This window comes from Oryctolagus cuniculus, chromosome 6 (genome assembly GCF_051225735.1).
Source record: "Oryctolagus cuniculus isolate XC-2025 breed Fujian yellow rabbit chromosome 6, ASM5122573v1, whole genome shotgun sequence".
NCBI classification, from domain to species: domain Eukaryota; kingdom Metazoa; phylum Chordata; class Mammalia; order Lagomorpha; family Leporidae; genus Oryctolagus; species Oryctolagus cuniculus.
In genome coordinates, this window is record NC_142872.1 from 61,641,427 (window position 1) to 61,666,311 (window position 24,885).

General features: G+C 50.4%; 1 long non-coding RNA gene across 5 annotated transcripts; it reads left to right on the top strand.

The window, feature by feature from the left end:
• The first annotated feature begins 650 nt into the window (after positions 1–650).
• Positions 651–13,235, top strand: LOC108176493 (uncharacterized). 5 transcript variants are annotated; one of them, XR_016235534.1, is made up of 6 exons: positions 710–880; positions 7,148–7,215; positions 10,264–10,439; positions 10,963–11,224; positions 11,309–11,385; positions 11,656–13,235. It is a non-coding gene; the product is annotated as an uncharacterized LOC108176493 (long non-coding RNA). The 5 variants fall into 5 exon arrangements; XR_016235533.1 differs by having other exon boundaries at positions 11,659–13,235; XR_001793135.4 differs by lacking the exon at positions 7,148–7,215 and having other exon boundaries at positions 651–880.
• The last annotated feature ends 11,650 nt before the right edge of the window (positions 13,236–24,885 follow it).

Genomic DNA, 24,885 nt, shown 5'->3' on the forward strand with positions numbered 1-24,885 from the left:
CTCTGAAACCACATGGGCTTGATCCGAATACACAGCCTTGGGTCTAGGACAACTTCTCTGGGCTCTGGTTTTCATCTGTATAAAGGGGATACTGATAGTATCGACTTCCTGGGAGTACTTCAGAATAAAATGTTAGAATAAAATGTTAGATGGGAAATGCCGATTGTAATGTGTGCTACATAGGAGGTGTTCAATAAACAGTAGCCAAAATTATTGTCAGTGGTTTTTTCCCCACTCAGTAAACATTTATTAAGCTTCTATTAAGTGCTAAGCAACAGAGGAGAAGCACAATGCCTGCATTGTCTCGAACCAGATAGATGTGCAGAGACAATGCGTCTGCTGTGTACGTCCATCCTGTGCGTGCTAGCAGTGATGAGAACTGAAGCACACTGGACCGGAAAGACAAAGGATCAGGCTGGGCAGGTCTGGGTAACCCAAGCCATGGGAGGTTTGGCAAAGTCTGCATAGAGACTATTTCGTATTCTGCCTTTTTAAACTGAATATCAAACTACAAACACTTTTAATTGCGCTTAATCTTAGTTGCTACTTTATCTTCCCATCATTTTTAATGACTGGGTGATGTCGCCCTGTTTCAAGGTACTATATTTTCTTTCACCCTTCCCCTGTCATTCGGTTTGTAGGCTACTAATTTGGACCTGTTATTAATATCACTGCGATGAACATGCCCCGGGCAGTTTTTCCTGGAATTAGTTCTGCAGGATAAGTTCCAGGTGAAAGGGTAGGAGCGTTTGTTTCAACAGCTCTTGCAACTGACTCTCACGTTGCTGTCCAATGGTTCACTCAGCGGATATTAGGATTTTACGTATATTTTCGGAAGAGGTAAAGTTGGTGCTTCAGCGTCTCACTTTCCGTTTCTTCGGTGAGTCCTCGGTGAGGCCAATCTCGTGACTGTGCTGCGGGAGAGCAGAGGAAGTGGCCACCGCCGGGATGCAGCAGGGCGGGATTTGACCCACTGTCAGCAGTGAAGGATTTGTCTCCCTGAGATGTGGGAGAAGTAGCTCTGCATGCTGGCACTCGTGGCGTTTCTTTATTGCACTCTTGGGTTTTGCCTGTCTGGACCCTGGAATGCATGCAGCAGGGCCCACGTTGTCAATTCTAATCCTCACTGCCATTCTGGGAGCATGGGAGCTGCTATGTGGGGGCCTCCTATCCTGCTGAGCACTCTGAAGAGTTTGGAAAATCAGCATGGGCTGGAATAATATTTGTGGCTGTTCCATCGTTGATTGGAAGTTGTTGGCTTTGGTACTGTTGTTTGCCTGTAGCCTGTTGTCTTAGCCTGTCCGCTGTTACTGCAATAATATACCCGAGACCAGAGAATTGGTAAAGAACAAACGTTTTGTTTGGCTCACAGTTCTGGAGGCTGGGCAGACCAGGAGCAAAGCCCCGGCACCTGTTCACCGGCTGGGGGGGGGGGGGGGGCTGCTTGCTGCATCCAACATGGTACTGGGCACAGCACATGAGACAGAGCAAACTGCCACCTCGGATCTCTCCTCTTCTTCTTTGTCTAAAGTTTTGGTTTTTTTTGTTTTTTTTTTTTTTGTAAGATTTAGTTATTCATTTATTTGTAAAGCAGAATGACAGCAGGGGAGAGACAGAGAGAAAGAGATCTTCCATCTGTTGGTTCAGTCTTCAAATAGCCATAACAGACAGGGCTGGACCACGCCGAAGCCAGGAGCCAGGCACTCCAGCCAGGTCTCCCACATGGCTGGGAGGGGCCCAAGAAACTGGCCCATTCTCCACTGCTTTCCCAGGCACAGGAGCAGGAAGCTGGACCGGAAGCAGAGCATTCCGGCCTCAATATGGGATGTCAGTGTTGCAGGAGGTGGCTTAACCTGCTACACAATGCTAGCCACCATCTCCTCTTCTAGAAAAGCCACTGAAGCCACCACAGGGCCCCACCCTGATGACCTCATCTAGATCTAATGACCTCCCGAAGGCCCCACCTCCACATGCCATGCCCTTGCGAACTTAGTAGTTAAGTTCCCAGCACATAAACTCTTGGGGAACACATGCAGACCATAGCACCTGTCCATCATGGCCTCGGAGCGGGGGCGGGGTGAAGGATGGAGGAGAGGACAGGCTGGAGGAAGTCCCGAGCCGAGAGGAGGCGTGCCTGGGATTGCTCTGAATGAGGAAGGTGTCAGTGCGGCAAAGCTGGTGTTCCCGGACTGGGGAGGAGCCCAGAGAAGGGCGTGGTGGAAACACCCAAGCAGGAAAGAGGAACCTGAGCACGTGGGGTGGGGCAGGGGTGGCGGAGAGCTTGTGGCAGGCTTTTCCCTCAACACGGACAGCTGAAAGGGAGCCCTTACTACCCAAGGCCAAGTTTAATGGGTACAGGGACAAAGAATGCAGTCTTTTTTTTTTTTTTTTTTTTTTTTTTTTGACAGGTAGAGTTATAGACAGTGAGAGAGAGACAGAGAAAAAGGTCTTCCTTCCATTGCTTCACTCCCCAAATGGCCGCTACGGCTGGTGCTGCGTCAATCCAAAGCCTGGAGCCAAGTGCCTCCACCAGGTCTCCCATGCGGGTGCAGGGCCCAAGCTCTTGGGCCATCCTCCACTGCCCTCCCGGGCCACAGCAAAGAGCTGGACTGGAAGAGGAACAACCGGGACTAGAATCTGGTGCCCATATGGGATCCTGACACTGCAGGCGAAGGATTAACCAAGTGAGCCACAGTGCCGGGCCAAAGTGCAGCCTTTGTGGAAGGAAGCAGCCAGACACAGGAGCCTAAGGCAACAAGTGGCGTGCAAGGTTTCTGCAAGTTCCCAGGGACCTTAGAAAGGGACACTGCAACACTTTGAAGGGCTGGTGTAATATCCCTTAGATTGTAAAACCAGAGACGGGTGGCTGAGACCATGGCCTTGGCGCTGGGTGGCCACAGGCCAGTGGAGAGCGGTTGTCACCAGCAGGCACAGATGATCACCACTGGAGGAATACCGAGGACTCACTGGCTCCATTGCTGTCCCCCATCTTTAGACCAATTGCTTCCTCGTGCCACCCATGGATGGTTGGGAGAAGATGCCCACCTATTTTGCATCACAGAGGGAAAAAAGAATTTGAAATTCCTGGAAAGGAGGAGAAAGTGACAGCGATGGGTAGGAGCACAACTCAAGAGCCAGCAGGATGGTAGCGTGCTGTGTCCTCTGGATTGGGCCTCCTTCCTCTGACCCCCAAATATTTGGTAAAATCATTTCTGCTAACTGAACTGCCGGTTGTCAGGTGATGTGTTGCAAAACCTCAGCAGGAGGCTCAGCATTGAGCCCATGTGGACGTGAAAGAGGCCTGGGGCTGGCGTGCAGAAAGCCGGGAGAAAATGCAGCGATGGACCAAGAGGGGCTGTGGACTGTCACATGATGTGCTCCTGGGTGGTTCCTGCGGGGGGAGGCGCATCTCTCTGGGGACGGCCTTTTGAAGATGCAAATGCCAGGGGCTCTGGCCTTATTCTATCTCTAAGGTGGGATGGTGGCAGTGACTGCCTGGAGTTGTTCCAATTGGGTTAGGAGTTAACCATAATGTTCTTACTCTAGGGGCCGGCACACCCCAAACAGCAGTCAGTGCTAACCACGATGGCAACCAGGAGGTGGAAGAGAGCCATTGTGGAGATGAGGATGATGGCTCCCTACCCTTCATCCTTTCTCCCCTTCTCCTTACCACACTCAGTCTCAGTGACACAGCCCTGTGGGTCTCAGCCAATGGTGACAAAGATTTTCCCAGCATCCCTTGAGGCCATGAGACCCGGTTTTGAGCAATACAATGTTCACAGTGGGGCTTCTGGAGGAGAAACAAAAGTTACCACCTGGTTGTCACACACTTTCCCCTCTTCCTCCTGCTTGAACACAGGTGTGATGTCTGGAGTCACGGGCATCATGATGTGATGCTGAGGGACGAACTTGAAGGCAGGCACCAAGGGAACCAGTCAGAAGCCCTCGTGTTAGCAAGCTGCGAAACCAAGGCTGTCAGCAGCTCACTGCAGACCTGGGAGCGAATAAGGCTCATGGTCTCTGTTACTGCAGCCAGAGGCACTCCTCAAGAGGACCTCGTTCCCACGGAGCAGAAGACGCTCCAGGGGACTCCTGGCTCGATTGGATACCCTGCCCTACGAAACTGTCCACCGCAGTCACTTCCTTTGTGTGAGTCCGGGGCAACCGGTCTGCTTTTGCTCCTCAGAGCTCAGCTTAATGCGGGCAGCTTAACCTGAAATGAAATGCTCGCTTCGGGACAGCATATTTGAACAGGACAGCTCCACTAGGGCGCCATACAAATAGCATTATTTCCCATGTGCCTGAAAAATGTGGAGAAGCCCCACCCTCCACGTGCACTAATATGACAATCACTAGAAACTTGTGGCTGTTACAAACGAGACAGCCCACAAAATATATGCCAAGGGGCCACTGGCGTAGCAGGTAAAGCCAGGAGCCAGGAGCTTCTTCCAGGTCTCCCACATAGGTGCAGGGGCCCAAGTACTTGGACCATCTTCTGTTGCTTTCCCAGGTGCATTAGCAGGGAGCTGGATTGGAAGTGGAGCAGACGGGGCTCGAACCAGCATCCATATGCCTGCTGTGCCGGCATACCATGTGGGTGTCAGTTCAAGTCCCCATCGATCCACTTCAGATCCAGGTCTCTGCCCTGGCCTGGGAAAGCAGTAGAAGATGGCCCAAGTCCTTGGGCCCTGCACCTGCATGGGAGACCAGGAGGAAGCACCTGGCTCCTGGCTTCAGATCAGTGTGGTGTGCCAGCCACAGTGCGCCGGCCGCAGCGGCCATTGGGGGGTGAACCAATGGAAAAGGAAGACCTTTCTCTCTGTCTCTCTCTCACTGTCCATTCTGCCTGTCAAAAAAAAAAAATGCTATAAAAAAAAGAAATGTTAACCTTGCAAATACATGGAACATGCTACTGCTAAAATTATTTTTCCTAGGTTCTTTGTGGAAGCCATGAAGTGGCCAAAGTGTGCTAGGGTGGGTTTGCCCGAGTGGAGTGTGCAGCCATGCGTGTTTGCAGGTTTGCGGAGGAGCTGTCAATCGGCGTCAGGAGGAATCCAAGGGTCTGGCCTACCGCTTGATTATGTAGGAGGCAGAGTGATTCAGAAGCCCTGACCCCATGACATGGTTCAGAACGACACTTACAAGCCGAGTAGAGGAGGGACAAGAAGGTCTCTCTCTCTCTCTCTCTCTCTCACACACACACACACACACACACACACCTCCCCGAGAAGCAGTGCAGTGGAACAGAAAGAGACAGGAGATTGCTTGGCCCAGGCTAGGCTAGAGGTTAAGCATATAGGCTTTGGAGCCAGAATCACTATGCAAGTTTTTTTTTTCTATGTCTCAGTTTGTTCATCTCGAACATGGGTATCTTTATCATGGGATTGCAGCGAGGTGCCAGAGGCCAGATGGCTTACAAGTGACAGTTCTGGAGGCTGGACGTGCAAGGTCAGGGTCATTGCCTGGTCGCGTTCTAGTGAGGGTCCTCTTTCAGCTTGCACATGGCCAACTTCTCGTTGCACCTGCATAGGGGTTCGAGGGCAAATACAGCCCTGTGGACTCCCTTATAGGAGGGCTCCAACCCCATGACCTGATCACCCCAAAGGCCCTTCACGTTGGAGGGTAAGATTTCAATATGCAGATTTTGCGAGCCCCAAATAAGCAGTCCATAAGAAGGCACCCCGGTGTTCAGAGTTCCGCAGTGTTTAAAGAAGCCTCTGATTGGCTCTACGTGGTCACGTGCTCCTCTCGGGTTTTTTTTTTTTTGGCCAGGGGATGTGGCCTTAGGCTTGGGTCTCACGCTGAGCCCAGGCACACAGGCAGCTGGATTTGTTGTCCCAAGAAAGGTGGAGGAAGGGCGCCACAGATACACACAGCTGCCAGCCCTCCTCCTCCACCTGCTCTGCTCCGTGACCCCGGGGCAAAGGACTGCAAGCATCAGAAGCTCAACTTCTGCTTCCTAGCAGAATGATGACGATTACACAAGCCCTGCCCCACAGAAGGTGCCCAGCGGACGGTACGCGCTCCACTCCATGGGGCAAACCGTGCTGCCGCCATCGCTGGCAGTGAAGACCTGACGATTATCCATGTTTGGCAGTTCTGCTCTCTGGGGCTCACAGCACAGCTCCAACTCGACAATCAATGTCAACAAAAAGGTCAAGTGCGTGGGCCCCTGCCTAGTGTCTCTTTAACAAACGCCCCAGCCCCAGCCCCACCCCCACGCCCAGCCATGCTCCAGGGAGCCTGTCTTCCCTCACTGGCTAAGCAGTTTTGGTTCAACCTGTTCTCCCTTCATAGCTGGGGTTTTGTAAGAGGCCAAATTCCAGGCTGGGGCAGGATAAACAAAATTGCATGGCTAATGATTGGTGAGTGTGCCTGGAATGCTGTTTACCGGGGATTTCAGGGAGGAGACTTTGTCACCCCCTGGACTGTTCACAGGGAGGCTGTTAAAACAGGAAGCAGGGGTCAGGCTCTGCACCGAGGCTGCCTGGAGGTTTTGCTCTCCCCCACACCTCCCTCCCCTACGTGGTTTTTTTTTTTTTTTTTTTTTTTTTTTTTAAGAGTGGCGATACCTGCTCCCAACTGGAAATTCTCTGCCTCAATTTGCTTTACAAGGAAATAAAATCCTCCTGGTCAAAGCCTTGCAGTTACCTAATACTTTACAGCATACAAAAGTTTCTCGATCCACCACCGCCTGTTTTGCAGGTGGAGAAACAGATCTCAGAGAGGGGCAGTAACTTCCCCAGGGGTGCACAGCCGGGAAAGGGTAGGGTTGGGACTGGAGGGTTTTCCCCAGAGAAATGAGGCAAACAGTAGTGTGTGCACTTGATGCACTGGATCTGCAGCTCAGCCTTCGCTCTGAGTGAGGAGAGCTCACTGGGATATTTTCTGAAGGAGAAATGAACAGAATGGTCCCTGGTTCCCATGCGGGTCTTATTATGATGGGGAACGATTTGTCCTTTAAGCCCCACCTAGAATTTTAGACATTTCTTTTTAAAGATTGATTTTAGTTATTTGAAAGGCAGGGCTACAGAGAAAGAGAGAGAGAAGGATGAAGACACACACACACACACACACACACAGAGAGGGAGGGGGAGGAAGATGGGGAGGGAGAGGGAAGTCTTCCATCTGCTGGTTCACTCCCCAGGTGGCCACAACATCCAGGGCTGGGCCAGACTGAAGCCAGGAGCCAGGATCTTCTTCCAGGTCTCCCAGGTAGGTGCAGGGGCCCAAGTACTTGGACCATCTTCTGTTGCTTTCCCAGGTGCATTAGCAGGGAGCTGGATTGGAAGTGGAACAGACTGGACTCGAACCGGCGTCCACATGCAATGCCGGTGTCCCGGAGAGGGCGGCTTTCCATGTTACATCACAGCTCCGGCCCTGAATTTAGCAACTTGCTTCTTACACTCACACTGTCCCTCCCTGTTCAAACACAGCCCCAGGCTCTCCACCTCCAGTGTCTGCCCCATTTTTAAAAGAGCCATCCAGGTAGACAGGACTGTGGGAAGACATCCGAGTGTATTTCCTAGCCTGGCCCCAATCTTGCTGTCTAGACAGCCAGAGGCAGATCTCTCACCACCATCTGGCTGTGGGCCTTTATTTCTTTATCTGATAAAAGGGGCCATGAAGTCCAGATGAGCCCAGAGATCCCACTCATGCTTTGAGAACTTCTAGAAGGCGTACTCTTCCAGCCCCTTGCTTGCCGCTCTGCTACAGAGGCTGTGGGGCCCAGGGCAGTGCCTGCTCCTGCCCCCTGCCCTGCCCCTCAGTGCCCTCTGCCTTGCTGGCCACCTGCTATGTGCCCCCGGGGCCCCTGCTGCCCTTGCTGATGAGCTGAGCGCCGCATTCACGAGAACCTACGTGGAAGATAAAGCCAGGCGCGGGGACGGACATGGGGCAGCGCTCCCTCGGCCCCACACGGCCCTCTGCCCTGCAGGCAGCTGCCCACCAGCCTGGGGCAGGACTGGTTGCTGTGCCAAAGGTGCAAAGCTCCAGCTAGGCAGCTGCTGTGACCTCGTTCTCCTGATGGTCCTGCCTGGCCAGGGTTTCTCTGATTCATGCCCAGGCAGCCCGCGCGTGCCACCTGGGTTGGATTGTGCCCGTTCCTGGTGAGTCCGCTGGGTGGCCAGGCCCGGGGCCTTCCTGGCTGCATGATGGCTGTCACTCGTGGCGGGCCTTCAGGGCCCTTGGTCACTGCCCCTCTCGCAGTACCACGCAGCAGTGATCCGTGTATGGGCATTGAGGCGAGGCAAGGCGAGTGGCTTGCCCAGCTTCCCGCAGCTGGTGGAGGCAAACACCACCTTGCAGCGTTTCAAACATGAAAGGATATTCCAGAAAATGCATGCAGGGGCAAGGGTTCGGTGTGGTGGTCAAGCCACTATTTGAGCTCTGTGCATCCCATAGTCAGTTCCCCGGGTTCCCAGCTCAGCTCTCTGATCCAGCTTCCTACTAACATGCCCCTTGAGGGATGGTGATGATGGCTCAAGTACTTTTGTCCCTGTTACCCACGTGGGAGAACCAGATTGAGTTCCAGCTCCTGCCTTCAACCTGGCCTAGCCTTGGCTGTTGCAGCCATTTGGACAGTAAACCAGTAGATGAGATCTCTCCCTCTCTCTCTCTCTCCCTCTCTCTGACTTTCAAATAAATTTTTTTTTAATTTTAATTTATTGAAAATTGAATTACAGATAAATTTATTGTGGTGCAGAACATTTTGAAATCCATGCAGTTTTTGCATTATATTCAGTTTTCAATGAGCTTTCTGGAGACCATCCATTCCAATGGTCTTCATGCTCTTTGATTACCCTAACTCACTGCCGTGCCGCTGTAGAACTTGGATGATGGAGAAACAACCCACAAACAATCAGGTCTTGTCTTCCCAACTGAACACCCAGATGCTGTGACATTCGAGCGATTTCTAAGTGAGCTGGGGAATGTCCTGGTTAGATTAGGAATATGCAAAGCCATTTGGGTTTTAATAACATGGTGAGAGAATCGTGTGCCTTCAAAGGCTTTATGAGCCCTGGAATGCATTTTCCAAAGCAGGAATGAGCTGACACAGGCAGAGTGTCAGCTGGAAAAACAGGGTCTGGGTTAGGTGGCCCAGAAAAAAACCTGCTTTGGTGCCCAGAGCTTCCCATTGATTTCAGCCACTGGTCAGCACAGGCCAGCAGAACAATTGTCCCATCGGCGAATGTGCCTTGGAAGTGACCCCACACAGCTAATGGGGGCTTAATAGTGGCTTACTTAGTCCTTGGGAGGGTTCCTGTTGTCATTATTAGTAAGAAAATTACCCATCTGTCATTCCCTTTAAACTTGTAAAGTAATAATTAGCCAGGCCCCAGAGTGAAGCCGGTCACCCTTCACCTTGGCCGGATGAACGCTCGGGGACCCATTCAAGTCTGCAAAACCATTGAGCTCTGACCAGCTAGCGAAGTGGCAGGTATTTGGTAGAAAACGGTCGTGAGAACTCGCATGTATTCATCAGTTCACAATTTGAAGAAGTCAGGGTAACCTTGAGGTCTTGAGCAAGGACTCTCATTGAGGGATCAGGAGACCAGGGCCCGCCCCCTGTTATGTAAACACAATTGTATCGGAGTTTAGCTGTGTCCATTCATCTATGGGCTGTCTGTGGCTGCTCCTTCTGCACTACAACAGCACAGCTGAGTTGTTTGGACAGAGACCATATGGCCTGCCAAGCCTAGAATATTCACTCTCTGACCCTTTACAGAAAGGGCCTGATGACCTCTGCCCCAATTCACAAAGGCCGAGTTTGAATCCGGCACCAGCCACTTACCAGCTGTGTGACCTTGGGCAAATTACCTCACCCCCATTGTTCGCTTCAGGTTCTTCCTGTGGTCGTCAAAGCTAACAAGGGCACCTGTGTGGTGGAGGCGACTCGGGCTCACCACTGACTGCCTCAGTCACACACGCTCTTTTGAACTTGGCCGTGACTCTGTGACTTGCCTTGAGCTGTGAAACGCAAGGGGAAGTGTTGCTCCTTACCTACAGCACTGAGAGCGACGTGAGTCCCCTGTGCTCTCTTCCTCTGCCACATTGACCAAGAACGCCAGCCATGTGCCTTGGGTGTTGTAACTACAGAACAGTCAAGTTTGGGTTTCCAAACGATTACAAGAACTAGGGCACTGAGCATGAGTGAGAAGCAAACCTTCAGTGTTAAAGCCACTAAGCTTAGGTGCGCAATGAATTCCAGCTGAAATGAATAAGGATTATTTTTCAAATCTTACCTCGTTTTCAATTTCACAGTGACTGCCGCCTTCATGTACTTATCCAGTGAACTCTAACGAGCGCCTGTGTTGTATGGTTGTCTGCTAGACTGTGGGATATGAGTAAGAGATGCTTCCTGTCCGGAGAGGAGTTCCATCTGACCCAGACACGAGAAGCGATATTAAAGGAAGTCGGTGCAGAGCCAAATCTCAAAGGTAAGTGTGGGTGTGCCCATGGAGAAGAGAAAGAAAGACACGGCCTAACAAGGGACATGGAAGCCAGCAGTTCCATGGAAGCAAATGTGCTTTTGAAGAAATTCTTAAAATGTGCTTTATTTCTTTGGGAGACAGAGAGAGAACCGGCTCCAAACTGCTGGCTCATTTCCCCAGATGCTTGCAATAACCAGGGCTGGACCAGGTCAAAGCTGGGAGCTTAGACTTCAACCCAGGTGTCTTATGTGGGTGGCAGAAAGCCAAACACTTGCCCCATCGCCACTACCTCCCAGGGTTTGTCTTATCGGGAAGCTGGGGTTAGGAACTGAAGGTAGGCATCAGAGCCAGTCATTCCAGTATAGACTGTGGGCATCTTAACCAGTGTCTTAACTGCGGGGCTAAATGCCCGCCTTGGGTGGAATATTGAGAGATCCATGTGACAGAGAGGCAGGATTCTGGTTAGGGATGTAGCAGACAATATTGCTTGGCCACTCGACAGCCATTTGCAACCTACTTTATCCTCAAGGTCCTTATATTATGGAAGAAAAACAAGAAAGCCTCTCTGGAAGCTAGAGTGGCCATCTGATACAGTCTCATCAAAAGAGATGACAGGAGAAGTCTCCCAGGGAGCTTCCCATTAAAGCAGAGAAGCACATAAAGAAAGCTCATCATTATCATGTGTGGGTGGAATGCCTGGAGCTGCAGCAGCCATGTTGTGATCATAAGGTCAAGAAAATTGGAAACCTGGACCCAGTTTCTGGACCTCAAGATATTACAGAAGCAACAAGGTAAACACACACATCCAGACCTCTCAGTACATAAACTAATCGACACCCTTGTGACTTAAGCCACTGCTCCTCTCTTATGTGCAGATCAAGGGACCTTCACTGATGGAGAAGTTGTAAGAAACAAAGCTGGAGAAACTCACAGGGCCCTTGAAAACCATGGGGTAAGTTCCAGATCTTGCAAAGAAAAGCAACCCCGGGCTTAAAGAAGGGTAAGTCTCTGCCCAGGATTCTACCACTAACGGGTATCAAAACCGAGATCTGCCCAGAGGTCTTCCAAGCCAAGTCTGAGTCTCTCTACCAGGATGTGGGGCATTTTGCCTTTTCCACCAAATGGTCCCAGCCACTTCCCCTGGGAAAGCCTGTTTTGAATCATGGACATTTCTAACCTGAAGAATTTGAGATTTGACCAAAATCTCCTTCTAATTTCAAAGCAGGTCTGTGATCTTTACCAACGAGAAGACTTGAGGAAGGGTGTGGAGAAATGAGAGAAGGTGAGACATCTCAGGGCCGAACTGACCTTGGGGAAAGACTTGCAGAGACGCGGACCGCGGAGGAAACTAGAAACAGGGAAGACGGTTCCAAGCGTGCCACATACTGGTTCTGCTGGCTGAGAAAAAAGCAGCAAGCATACCATCCTCTCCTGCCACCCCGCGACTTGCACCTCTCTGACCTGTGTGGCTCCAACAGGCACCTGGGGGTTCTGTCTCACTGGGAGATGGCCGCCTCCTGCACAGGCCGCCAGCACAATGACATCTGCCACGAGGCCCTCACCAGAGGCCGAGCCAACAGTGCTGCCCAACCTTGGACTTTTAGCTTCCAATACTGCGAGCTAACCCTTTCCCTTTGCAAAGCACTCAGTGTCAGATATGTCGCTTTAGCAGTGGAAAACTGTGGGGAGCAACTGGGAGCAACTCGGACTAGACTAAGTTACTGGAATTAAGACTTATTCTATGCATCTGCTCTCCCACAATATGGCGCTGAGAAGGGAGAAACAGCTTCTACACAGCTGCCTCCAGTTCAACCAATAAGCAGCAGGACCTGCTCCTGATTGGAGGAGAGCAGCGTACTCGGCGTGTGGGTAGCAGAGTTGGGATTGGTGGAAGAGGACTATAAAGGAGGAGAGAGACAACATGCACCAGGAACATCCATCTGAAGGAACACCTGTGCAGCCCCCGAGAGAGCCGGCCGGCGGTGTGCCGCTCCCCTGCGGAAGTGGGGAAAGTGGCAGGGGGCACCGCCCTTCCACGGAGGTGGAAGGGACGGTAGCCAACCCGGGAAGAACCAGCAGCAAACCCGGGGAGGGCCGAGCAGACGAAGAACAACGCAGGGTCCTGTGTCGTTCCTCCACGAAGACGGGGAGTGACAGAAAACGAACCAATGCGTTTAACAATTAACAAGCACTTGGTGAGTGTGATTAGGATGACTCAGGACACTGGCCCTCACTCTGATGACACTGCAGCTCATGGGGCTTATAGTGCCCGTGCCAGTGTACACTGGGCTGCTGACATCCCAACACCGTCCCTCCCACCCTACAGCACTCACATACACGGCTGGAGGTCAAGTGTTTCCCCCCCCGGACCTGGGAACTCAGCATTCTCCTACAGATCCTGGTTCAATCAGCTCCTCCGGCCCTGTGTCTCATGCTGCCCCAAGTAGTGCTAACCCTGACCCCTTAGCACCGCTGGGTGCTGGTCCTCTGCCTTTGGCCCCCTCTGTGCTCTCCGGGAGGAGAAAGGAGGGGAGGGAGTGTGGGCTGGGAGGCTTCTCGCTTCTCTCGCAGTTGCCCCTGACTCAGCAGTTGGCTCACAAGCTCCAGAACTGTTCCTTTTCCCTGGGACACCTCGTCGGAGGGCACTGCTAGCCCGTAAGCGTGCAGGCCCCACCACAGGGACGTTTACTGGGGGAGGGGCTGGGTGGGGACAAGCTGATGTGCCTGTGTTTCTGCCCCTTCTCTCCCCCCTTTCTTACTGCTCTGAGAACATCAAGGACAGAGGCACTGTCTCTTCTGTTATTTGCAGTGTGTGTGTGGAATTTTGCTTTTCACAGAGTGAAACGATGGGCCATCTGGCTGGCTCAGAAAGGTTATTATTTCTAACAACCATAGTCGTGGCTCGCATTCACTGAGCACTTACTACAAGCCTGGAAGATGGCTAAGCCCTTTCTGTGAATTAATGTGCAGAATGTGAACAATACCCTTGGGAAGGCAGGTGCATGTTAAAAATCACTCTTCTGCAGGTCCAGAGACTGGAGCTTAGAGAATCACTTGGCCGAGGTGTGCAGCCAGCAAGCGACAAAGGCAGGGCTCCATCCCGGCCCACCTGACTCTCAACCCGTGCCCTCCCTCTGTGCTTCCCCCACTATGTGGCACATGTCGATCACCTTGAGACCTGGCCAAAATGCATATGTCAACTCAGCAGGATGGGGCGGGGACCTAAGAGTCAGCATTTCCAAGAAGCTCTCGTGTGACACGGGTGCTGCTGCTAACAGCTCACGCTTCTAAGTTGTGCCCATCTGAGTTACACTATAGTTCCTATAGTTACACAATAGTTCAGGTTGATTGCAAGGTGATCAGTGAAATTCTTTCCTAAAATCGAATCATGGAAAAGTTCGTGGGTAGGGGCCCTGGGTTTAAATTGGCAGCAGCTGTCTCTTTTATTCCAATGTTGGACATCCTCTGCTCTTAGAAATACAGTTTCCTCATAGGCAGGAGGAGGCTAATATTGCCACCTGAAGGGTGATTGTAAGGGATAAGATGGGAAAGTGCCCCTGGAAGGGGCTCTGTGGACTGCACCAAAAATCTATTAAGTAACAGCTCGTCAAGGGACTTGTTATTAAAGCAGTAAAAACCAAAATAACATCTCTAATAACAACTCCCAGTAACGGCCCATGCATAAGGTCCTGTGTTACAGTCGCTCCACTTTTCATTCATGCCCCAGTCTTTTTTACTTAACCATCTGCCGGATGATCAAGGGTAAAGAGATCCATCACCATGTTTTACTGCACTAATTAGAGACTTTCACTATCTCAGCATCCGAGTCCTAAGGAACTCTGTGCAATGTTGTTTTATAGCCACAAAGTGATTATCCCAAGCCTCTTCCATCTTTGGAAAAACAGATGAAAAAAAAAAAACGAATCTTCGGTTCCATCCCTCCCCCCCCCCAAAAAAAAATGAAATCACAAGGAAGGCAAGAATGCTAAGCAAAGCTGATGCCCATCTTTGAAGGGGCCTTGAAGGACCAGCCACAGATGGCTGCCAGAGATATTGCTAATCTGACCAAATGACAGAATAGTAGAATTCGGGTACTTCTCATCAGCTCCCTTCATTCTTCCTCCACAAGCAGCTAAATGCACTGAGCTACAAATTATTTGCTGCTGCTCCCTTTAAGAGGTGGACCCTCTCCCCTCTCCCCTCTCCTCATGAATCTAAGCTTCCGCTTGGTTTACACCGGTAGAATGCAGTGAAAATGACACTCGGGAGCTTCCCAGGCCTTCGAAGGACAGACAGCTTTTGCTTTCTCCCGCTTGCAAGTTAGTTGCATGCTCTGAAGAAGCTTGGGCCAAACTGCTGCAGGGTGAGAGGCCCTGGGGTGGAAGGAGGTCTGAGGATGAGGCCACCTTGTGCATTATGTCTCTAGGTAAGCGTCCAGTGGAAGGCACCTGCGCCAGTGCTGTCAGCTGCACCTTGCTGAGCAAAAGAACCACCCAGCAGAGCCCAGTCCACCTGTAATATTGAGAAGTGATACATTGTTGTTGCTTTAGGCCCTACATTGGGGGATGACTAGTTACACAGAAATGGATAACTAAAATACTAGATGTTTCTTGAGTCTATTTTTTTCCTAATCTTCCCTTCCATATATCTTATGTACTAAAGTCCCCATGCCAGCAGTATAGGTATCACCCAGACACTTAATGGAAATGCGAGTTTTAAGCCCACCTCAGACTACTTGACTAGAAACTCAGGGGTGAGGCCCAGTAATCTGTATTTTTTTAAAGATTTTCTTTATTTATTTGAAAGTCAGAGTTACACAGAGAGAAGAGAGGCACAGAGAGAGAGCGGTCTTCCATCCAGTGATTCACTCCCCAATTGGCTGCAATGGCCGGAGCTACGCCAATCCGAAGCCGGGAGCCAGGAGTTTCTTCCAGGTCTCTCACACAGGTGCAGGGGCCCAAAGACTTGGGCTATCTTCCACTGCTTTCCCAGGCCATAGCAGAGAGCTGGATAGGAAGTGGAGCAGCCGGGACTAGAACCGGCGCCCATATGGGATGCCAGCGCTTCAGGCCAGGGCATTAACCTGCTGAATTACAGCGCCGGCCCCAGTAATGTGTATTAACAAGCCTTCTGGATGATTCCTATGTGTCACTCAAGTTTAAGAAGCACTGAATTCAGCCATTTTTTTTTTTATTTGACAGGCAGAGTTAGACAATGAGAGAGAGAGAGACAGAGAGAAAGGTCTTCCTTCTGTTGGTTCACTCCCCAAATGGCCACTACGGCTGGTGCGCTGCACCGATCCGAAGCCAGGAGCCAGGTGCTTCCTCCTGGTCTCCCATGCAGGTGCAGGGGCCCAAGCACTTGGGCCATCCTCCACTGCCTTCCCGGGCCACAGCAGAGAGCTGGACTGGAAGAGGAGCAACCAGGACTAGAACCTGGCACCCATGTGGGATCTTGGCACCGCAGGTGGAGGATTAACCAAGTGAGCCTCGGCACTGGCCGCAGCCAGTGGTTTTCTATCCTAGATGGGTGTCTTAACCACCTGTGGCTGCTTGCTCAGCCTCACCCAGACCATCCAAACCAGGTAAACCCGAAGTGTACACAGCACTGAACACGCTACACTCTCACTCTGCTGAGCACCCAGAGACCAAGGAGGAACTGGAGAGGATCCACAAAATGTCCAGGCTCTCCAGAACAGAAAGAGTCACCTGGAGATGTGATAGAAATACAAATACTGATCGGTCGGTAGGTCTGGGGTGGAGCTGGCATTCTGCATGTCTAAAGAGCTCCCCGGTGGGGCTGGTGCCCCTACTGACTTCACCAGGGCAGCAGCAGAGCTGTGGGCCCTCGCCATCTTCTCGGAAGGGAAAGGGCTTGAAAGGTGTTTTTACATTGCGCATGCGCACACGCAAAGCCCCCTGTGTACTAAGCAAGTGCTGTTGAGGGAGCCACCACGTCCCTGCTGCACCGTCTTGAAGGAAGTCTCCCTACGCGCGAGGTTATTGGAGCTTTGCCTCAAAGAACGGAAAGGATTTTGTCCAATATGCATGGAGAATGGCGCTCCAAGGCAAAGCTAAGGCTCCTGGCTCCAGAGCAGCCACACAGTGAGGCGGGGGTCTAGCTTGGGTGGGTGGGGGAAAGAGAAATAAAGCCAGAAATTGTTTGTGGGCAGGTTATGGATGGCCATGCATGTTAGGCAACAACAACAACAAAAGTGTGAATTGGTAGAATTCCCACAGGCCACGGGGAGTTACAGAAATTTCTTCTGCAAGGCTGGGATGTCCCTCAGCAAGCACAACATGGTTCCCACGGAAAGTGGCAGCGTTGCTCTGAATGCCCATCTTTGTCACGACCACAAGATTTATATCACGAGACACAGAGACGCCAGAAAGACTCGGGGTCCTGGAATCGGATGCAGCAGACCAATATTTTGAAACCCATGTCTCGCCTGCCTTGAGAAAGTACAGGGCTCCCATCTCCTTGCAGAATTGTCCTGAGGAGGACGAACAGCAAGCTTTCCACCCCCCAGAGACCACAGCTCTGCTCACATGACCCGCTAAGTAATGCTCTCGGTGTCACAATGAGCAGAAAAATGTGCGTGATGGAATGAAAATCCCTACTGCCCGGCTACCCGTGGGCAGTCTCAGTTACTATGGAAAATTCCTGATTAAAGTCAGCAGAAGAATTTCCTAGCTAGCGACTCTTATTAATAGGCGCTTCAGCCTGGCGCTGACATTCAAGATTGGTTTCTTTAATATGTCATTGCACAAGCCAGGTGATTCAACCCCTCTGTGTTTGAAAAGCAAAGAGCATGCACCCACCTTCGCCAAGCTGACTACCCTTTTTAATAACCCACGCGGTCCTGCTCAGTTAGCATGAGAACAAAACTGCAACCATGAAATTATTTTAACAAGACCATAAAAAAAACAATTTGCTTGAGTGATGTTTAGGGAGAAGGGGAGGACCCACCCTCTCTCTAAACTAATTAAACTGTACTATATGTCCTTGTGTAGTTTCTGACATTTTTCTGGTTCACTCAGTTTGAATGGTTATACAAGGATCGGCGCCAAGCTCCCAAATGGCTAACTCCAAACAAAAGCAGAGTCTCCAGAGAATTCTTGAGCATCCAGCAAACGGAGGGAAAGTTGTTTTGAGTTCATCAATGTCCTTCAGTTACAATCACGTCTTGCCTCATTGAAAAGATGGAAAACAAGGAGTCACTGTTTGAAGCCCAATGCAGGACGAACTAGGAAGTGACATTGACCTTGTTATGTTGTTTTAATGTTATTTTTTTTTTCTTAAGATCACACCCTGTTTGGGATGAGGCCGTTGACAATGGCCCCTCATTTTCTGTCCCCCCCTTCACTCCACCCTGTGATAATTCATGTCTTTCCCACTCACACTGGTTATTACTGCAGGCCACTGGCAGCTTCCTCACACGTCTTTGCAGGCAAGGGGTCTCTTCTCAGTCTGGCAGGCACCAGACATTGATTCATGGCTGGGAACTTTGGTTTCTGGCCAGGCAAGCCTTCGTTTCAGCTGTGAAGGCCTTGGGGTGTTGGTCAGGCTCTCATCAAATCAAGCTGGAAAACGCAGTCAGCGTCTTGGACACGGCCCAGTCTCGGACGTGTTGACACGCAACCTTCTTCTGAAAATCGTGTCCGTGTGTACTGAGCCTGAATATCGTGGCCTCATGCTTCTTCAAACTAATGTTTACCAACCCCTTTGGAGTTGAAAGAAAATGTTGCCGTCTGAAAACCTCTTTAACATTGATGAGGCCATCCTTTAAATTCCGAAGAACTGTGGAGCACAGATAAAACATATAATTCAATGCATTTCCATTTAAAGCAGTGTGCGCTGAGCATCTGCCTTGTGTGAGATACTGAGGGGGTTCCAGCCTTTGGAGGAACGAGATGAAACTGATAGAGGTGCCTCCCGACTTCGAGGAAATGAGATCGTCCTAATTTCAGAGCGGGATCAGTATGATGAATGGTGATGCTGCCCAGAGTGATAAGCCCTAGCGTTTTCATTACTCTGCACAATATGCAAAGTGCATGCAAATATGTATGTGTGTGTATACATGGCTCCAAGGCGACGCTTTCCTCCTGGCTAGGGAGGCTGGTAGTCTCTGCTCACCCAAAAATCAGCTCGAGTTATGAGCTGCAGCGGAAGTAAAAGCCACCAAGAGATCAATCAGGACAATGTGGGCTTTTGGCATCAGACAGAGGTGTGGATCTTTGCTGTGCTAACTCAGAGCCTACCAAATGATAACATGACCGAATGATAACGTGACCACCTCTCAAGTTCATCTCTATGACAAAACACCTTAACCCCCCACCTGGGACACGGCCACTTTCCAATGCCTGGCGTGTCCCTTCCGCTCTGACACGATACTTGCTTTATCGGTCCCAGCGGTGGCTCCAGGGGTTGGACTGTTCTGTGGCTCTGCCATTCTGCCCCCTCCCCAGGGCTCCTGCTCAGGGCCGTGGCGCATCCTGTCTCCTGCCCAGGAGCTCCCCGAAGGGTGTGTCAGCCGTCTCTCCTCTCTGTCTGGAGGAAGGGCTTCCAGGAGCAGAAGCCATTAGGAAGACTAGCCACCCAAGTGGGGCTTCCTTCCCATGTTGAAACCCAAGGCCTTGCTTGCAATCAAGGATGCAGCTGCAGAGTCTTGTGGAAGATAGTCCCCAGAGCCCCAAGCATGATGGGCTGCCTGCGGCCTTGAACCTGCTTCCAGCCTGACAACATGTCTGCTCCTCTGTGGGATTGCAAGATGCCGAGGAGTTCCATGTGTGGTGGCTTGATGTGTGGTGGCTGTAGGAAAAGTAAGCCTGGTGGCATCTGTCACTCGGCTTCGAGTCCTCCAGTGTCCTGTCTCCTCCCCTGTCCTGTCTCCATGGAGAAGAAGCTGCAGAGCTCCTTGGAAGCTGGGGAAACTCACTCCTCCCGGCCTACAGCTCTGCATCTTTCCATAGCGCACTGCCTGGACCTCAGCTGTGGCACTGCAGTCACCACCCTCTGCTGTCATCTCGCCTGGATGCCTGCGATCGTCTCCCAGTCACGGCTCTGCCCACGAATGCTCTGGCCTTCCTGCAGTCCCTAGTCCACGCGGCCATCAGCATCATCTTTTCAGAGTGTAGCCCTGGGGTCCCCGCCTGGTCAGTGCGAGGACAACACCCCCTGGGCAGCATGACTGGCTCAGGGACGGGCTGTGACCTAGGCTAGCAAAAACCTATAACTCGCGCCTCTTAAACGCTCGCTGGGTGCCAGACGTGGGAAGCCACTGTCACAGCCAGCATGTCCCTTCACCCCGACAAGAAGCCTGTGGGGTCAGCATTGTTATTACAGGGGGATTAAGTGCCTTGCTTAAGGAACCCAGTGAGAACTTGAACTCAGTTTTTTCTGACCACGGATCCCCTGCTTGCACTTAACTGTGAGCACGAACACACAGCACTCTGTAGATGTTTTCTCCCAATAACCATATTTTTAAAAGTTATATGTTTGTTTGAAAGGCAAAGTAAGAGAGAGAGAGGGAGGGAGGGAGGGAGAGAGGGAGAGAGTTTGCTGGTTTACTCCTCAAATGGCCACAACAGCCAGGACTAAGTCAGGTTGAAGCCAGGAGCCAAAAACTCCATCTTGTCTCCATGTGGGTGGCTGGAGCCCAAGACTTGGCCATCTTCCACTGTCTTCCCAGGTCCATAGCCAGAAGCTGGGTCAGAATTAGAGCAGCTGGGGGCCAGCACGGTGGCATAACAGGTAAAGCTGCCACCTGCAGTGCCAGCATCCCATATGGCGCCGGTTCCAGTCCCGGCTGTTCCACTTCCAATCCAGCTCTCTGCTAAGGCCTGGGAAAGCAGTAGAAGATGGCCCAAGTGCTTGGGCCCCTGCACCCACGTGGGAGACCCAGAAGAAGCTCCTGGCTCCTGGCTTTGGATCGGCACAACTCCGGCCATTATGGCCAACTAGGGAGTGAACCAGCAGATGGAAGATCTCTCTCTCTCTCCTCTCTCTGTCTCTCTCTCTCTCTCTCTGCCTCTCCTACTCTCTGTGTAATTCTGACTTTCATGTAAATAAATAAATCTTTAAAGCAAACAAACAAACAAAAAAGAATGAGAGCAGCTGGGACTCCAACCCTACCAACCCTCTTTTTAAGTGCTTTCCTTCTATTGGGGCCAACATTATGGTGCAATATGGACCAAACCATGGGAAATCTGGGCTGCTGAGTAACCTGGCTGGCTCACCGGGGCGTATCAGTGGGATCCTCTTTCTCTCCCTCCTACCAGCACTTTGGGGGCAACGCGTCTGCTCCCTTACAATGATGGCATTATTTTTGCTGGATAAAAAGATAACACATTCTTTTGTTTGCTTCTTTGTGTGTTTTTTGACAGGCAGAGTTAGACAGTGAGAGAGAGAGAGACAGAGAGAAAGGTCTTCCTTTCCATTGGTTTACCCTGAAATGGCCGCTAAGGCCGGCACGTTGCAGCCAGTGCACTGCGCAGATCCAAAGCCAGGAGCCAGGTGCTTCCTCCTGGTCTCCCATGCAGGTGCAGGGCCCAAGCACTTGGGCCATCCTCCACTGCCCTCCCGGGCCACAGCAGAGAGCTGGACTGAAAGAGGAACAACTGGGACAGAATCCAGTGCCCCAACCGGGACTAGAACCTGGGGTACCGGTGCAGCAGGCAGAGGATTAGCCTAGTGAGCCATGGCACCGGCCAAAAGATACCACATTCTAATAGTCTGTTACATCTTGCTGGATGGATCAGTTTCCCTCTCTGAGAAACTGATGCAGACATTTTTGTGCATTCATCCTGAGATAAAATCTCCTGCAAGCTTTTTCCTTTTTGGTCTGGCAGGAAATTCAGCGGGCTTTGTGACCCTCACTCACCAACTTAGTAAGTTTCACAGCTGCCCCAAGGAAGGAAGCACACCTCGTACCCTTGGATCTAATGTGGAGAGCTATGTGACCTCCAAAAAAGGCACAGAACCTGGCTCAATCCATCCACCAGGGCACGGTGCAGCTCCAAAAACAACACCTCCACCTGCAGCCCTCCAAAACCCACTTCCTCTCTGATCTTCTGTCCTCCCATCTGTCACCCCTTTTCTCTCCAAGAGTAAACCATGGGAACTAGAATTCTTCTCTCTTTGAGGCAGGCCAGGGAAACTAGACCCCTCTTCCATTCCTCACAGCCAGCCATAGAGCCTAAGAATATGTCAATTTCCCTGTGTCTTTCTGTGTATCAGCCGGCCTTAAAGGAATTAAGACCCTAGGCCAGGGGGGTGCTGCTCCATGCTCCATACCTAGGACAAAGATGTCACAACTGAGGTGCCATGCAGGGTCTAAGCAGACTAGCCTTGCTGGGCTTTCCCATGCAGCCCATTCATATTCACTCAGACCCTTTTGTCCAATCATCTTGCTGCTTGGCCGTCCCTGCTTCATTGAACCTGTGTATAAAAGTGGATCGTTCACCCTGGGTCTTGGGGTCTTCATTCTGAAGGCTCCGATGTATGCAACATTTCAATGAACTGAATCTGTGATGTTTCTCTCTTTTTGTGATAGGGGTGTTGGCTACACCCTCGTCAAGGGCAGGGAAGGGGTCACTCCTCCTCCCCTAGGTTCTGGCTAGGGGCACTAATCCTCCCTCACGGTCGGGTGGAGAGCTCAGCTTGTTTATGTCACGTGCTCAGCATAGTGCCTGGCACACACTAAAGACTCCATAAACCAGAGCTGCTTTCTTCATTATTCTACTGAGAGGAAGAGTTGGTTTTACAAGTTCAGAGTCGGTGAATTCAAGGGGCTTCCATAGCCTAGACAGCTCATAGCAAGAGTCTCGGGTGATTGCTGACGTCATAAATAAGAGTGCCAATTGTTAAATCAACAGCGGGAGTCACTGGGTACATGCTTCCCACGTAGGATCTCTGTCCTTAATGTGTTCTACTATGAAACTTAAAAACAACACTACTAGTCAAACAATACCCATACCTATACCTTGTGCGGTTGTGTGAGTGCAGCCTGTTGAAATCCTTGCTTAGTATATACTAAGTTGATCTTCTGTTATGAAGGTAATTGAAAATGAAACTCGATGAAGGGCAGGATGGGAGAGGGAGTGGGAGAGGGGAGGGCCACAGGAGGGAGGGAGGTTGGTTGGGGGGAGCGACAACAATACAAAAGCTGCACTTTGTAAATTCACATTTATTAAATAAAAAAATAACTATATAACAAACAAACAAAAAAAGAAACAGAAAAAAAGAACTTAATACTTTACCCTTTTAGTATTTTTTATGTTCTACTTAAAACTATTGGTTGAACTCTGTAATTAGTACACAATTACTCTTAGATGTTTAATTAATGCTATAACTAGTACTCAAATAGTATTTTACACTTTGTGTTTCTGTGTGGGTGCAAACTGTTGAAATCTTTACTTAATATATGCTAAATTGATCTTCTGTATATATAGAAAATTGAAAATTAATCTTGATGTGAATGGAAGGGGAGAGGGAGTGGGAGAGGGGAGTGCTGTGGGTGGGAGGGAAGTTAATGGGGGGGGGGAAGCTATTGTAATCCATAAGCTGTACTTTGGAAATTTATGTTCATTAAATAAAATAAAATAAAATAAAATATAAATATAAAAAAAAGAGTTGGTTTTAAACTCGTGGTTATTGGGCTCATTCCTTTAGAGCCCCAAATCCCAACACACGTTGCGAGTCCATAGGCAGCCTAACGCCTCTCTGTCTTAGTCAAACAATGCTATTCCTCCTTTCAAATGATAGCTAATGCTGCATAGCTCCATTTTTCAATTGCTTAGTGCACAATGCATCACTTAGTTCTCCCTGTTTGAAAACCTCTGAAGAGGTAGTTAGAATCATCAGAATCACAGAGACAGAAACGGGAATGGCTGTTACCAGGGGCTGGGGGGAGGCAGCCTGGGGAAGTGCTGTGGACTGGGTGCGGAGTTTTGGTTTTGTGCGGTGAAGAGCTCTAGAGAGGAGGGAGGGTGATGGGCACAACACGATGAATACATTTAATAGCACTGGACCTTATGCTAAAAAGGCATTGAGATGGACGTTTTATGTTACGTACATTTGACCACACTGAAAAGTTTGGAAGACCCTGACTGAGCTCCAGCCTCTTGACTTCAGCCTGGTCCAGAACTGATTGCTATGGGCATTCGGGAATAAACCAGCAGATGGAAGATCTCTCTCTCTCTCTCTCCCTCTCTCTCTCTCGTCACTCTGCCTTTCAATAAGTAAAATAAACATTTAAAAAAGAATTACACATTTTTAAAAGATTTATTTTATTTATTTGAAAGGCAGAATGACAGAGAGAGAGAGGGAGAGATACATAGAGAGAGATGTCCCATCCCCAGAGAGCCTCAACAGCTGGGGCTGTCTGGGTAGAAGCCAGGAGCCAGGAGCTTTCTCTCACATGGGTGCAGGGGCCCAAGGACTTGGGCCATCTTCCACTGCTTTCCCAGGCACATTAGCAGGGAGCTGGATTGGAAGTGGAGCAGCCAGGACTCGAACTGGTGCCCATATGGGATGCTGGTGTTGCAGGTAGGGGCTTTACCCACTACTCTGGCCCCCAGAATCATACATTTAAAAAAAGTTTTTAAGTCAAATGTGTGCCTGTTGGAATGAAGGAACAAAGGAATGAGTTACTAAGTTGCTTTCCCTCTCTGGATCCCTTTTGTCTAAATGATCAAATGTGGATGACTCTAGATGAGTGCATTTCAAAGCGTAGTTTGTGGGTAGCACGGAGGGCTTCAGCAGGGGTGTCGTGTGTTCGTGTTTGCTTTGAAAACAAAAGGAAAACCACTCCGGGACTCAGTAGGGTGGGTGGAAGGTGTTTGCTCTGGGGCCCAGGGAGTGGTCTGGAGGCTGTGGCAGATGCACAGGCTGGAGAGAAATGAGTCATCGGGGCTTATCAGAGACAGCAGACACGGCTCCGAAGCATGCACCAGTGACAAACGGTCACCAAGAACCTAAGCAGCCCGCACAGCTGTACGTGTAGTGGCTGAAGCGTCTGTCTCTCTCTCTGGCTCACATACACCAACTCCCTCCCTGCTTCATGACTGCATGGCTTGGCCAGATTGTGTGACTGTAATAGATCAAAAAATAATTTTAGAACTTGGTAAATCTTCTTCTTAATGACTATTTATGTTCTGTTGGCCCCTTTCCACGCACACTCACAGTAATACGTGTGATATTATGTATGCACACAAACACAATACAATACCCCGGTGAGCTAGAAACCTATGAGTGGAGGACAAATTAGCACAAGAAAGCAATAGATTTAGTAGCTCGAGACCAGGAAGGAAATCAGAACAGAAACAACCAAGCAAAGGATACTAGGCTTTTAGCAAAGTTGAGTTTCCCAGCGGCCTGAACAAAAAGGAAAACACGATGAGGCTTGAAATGTGAGACAGATGTGACGCTATGTTATTTGCACCTTATTTTA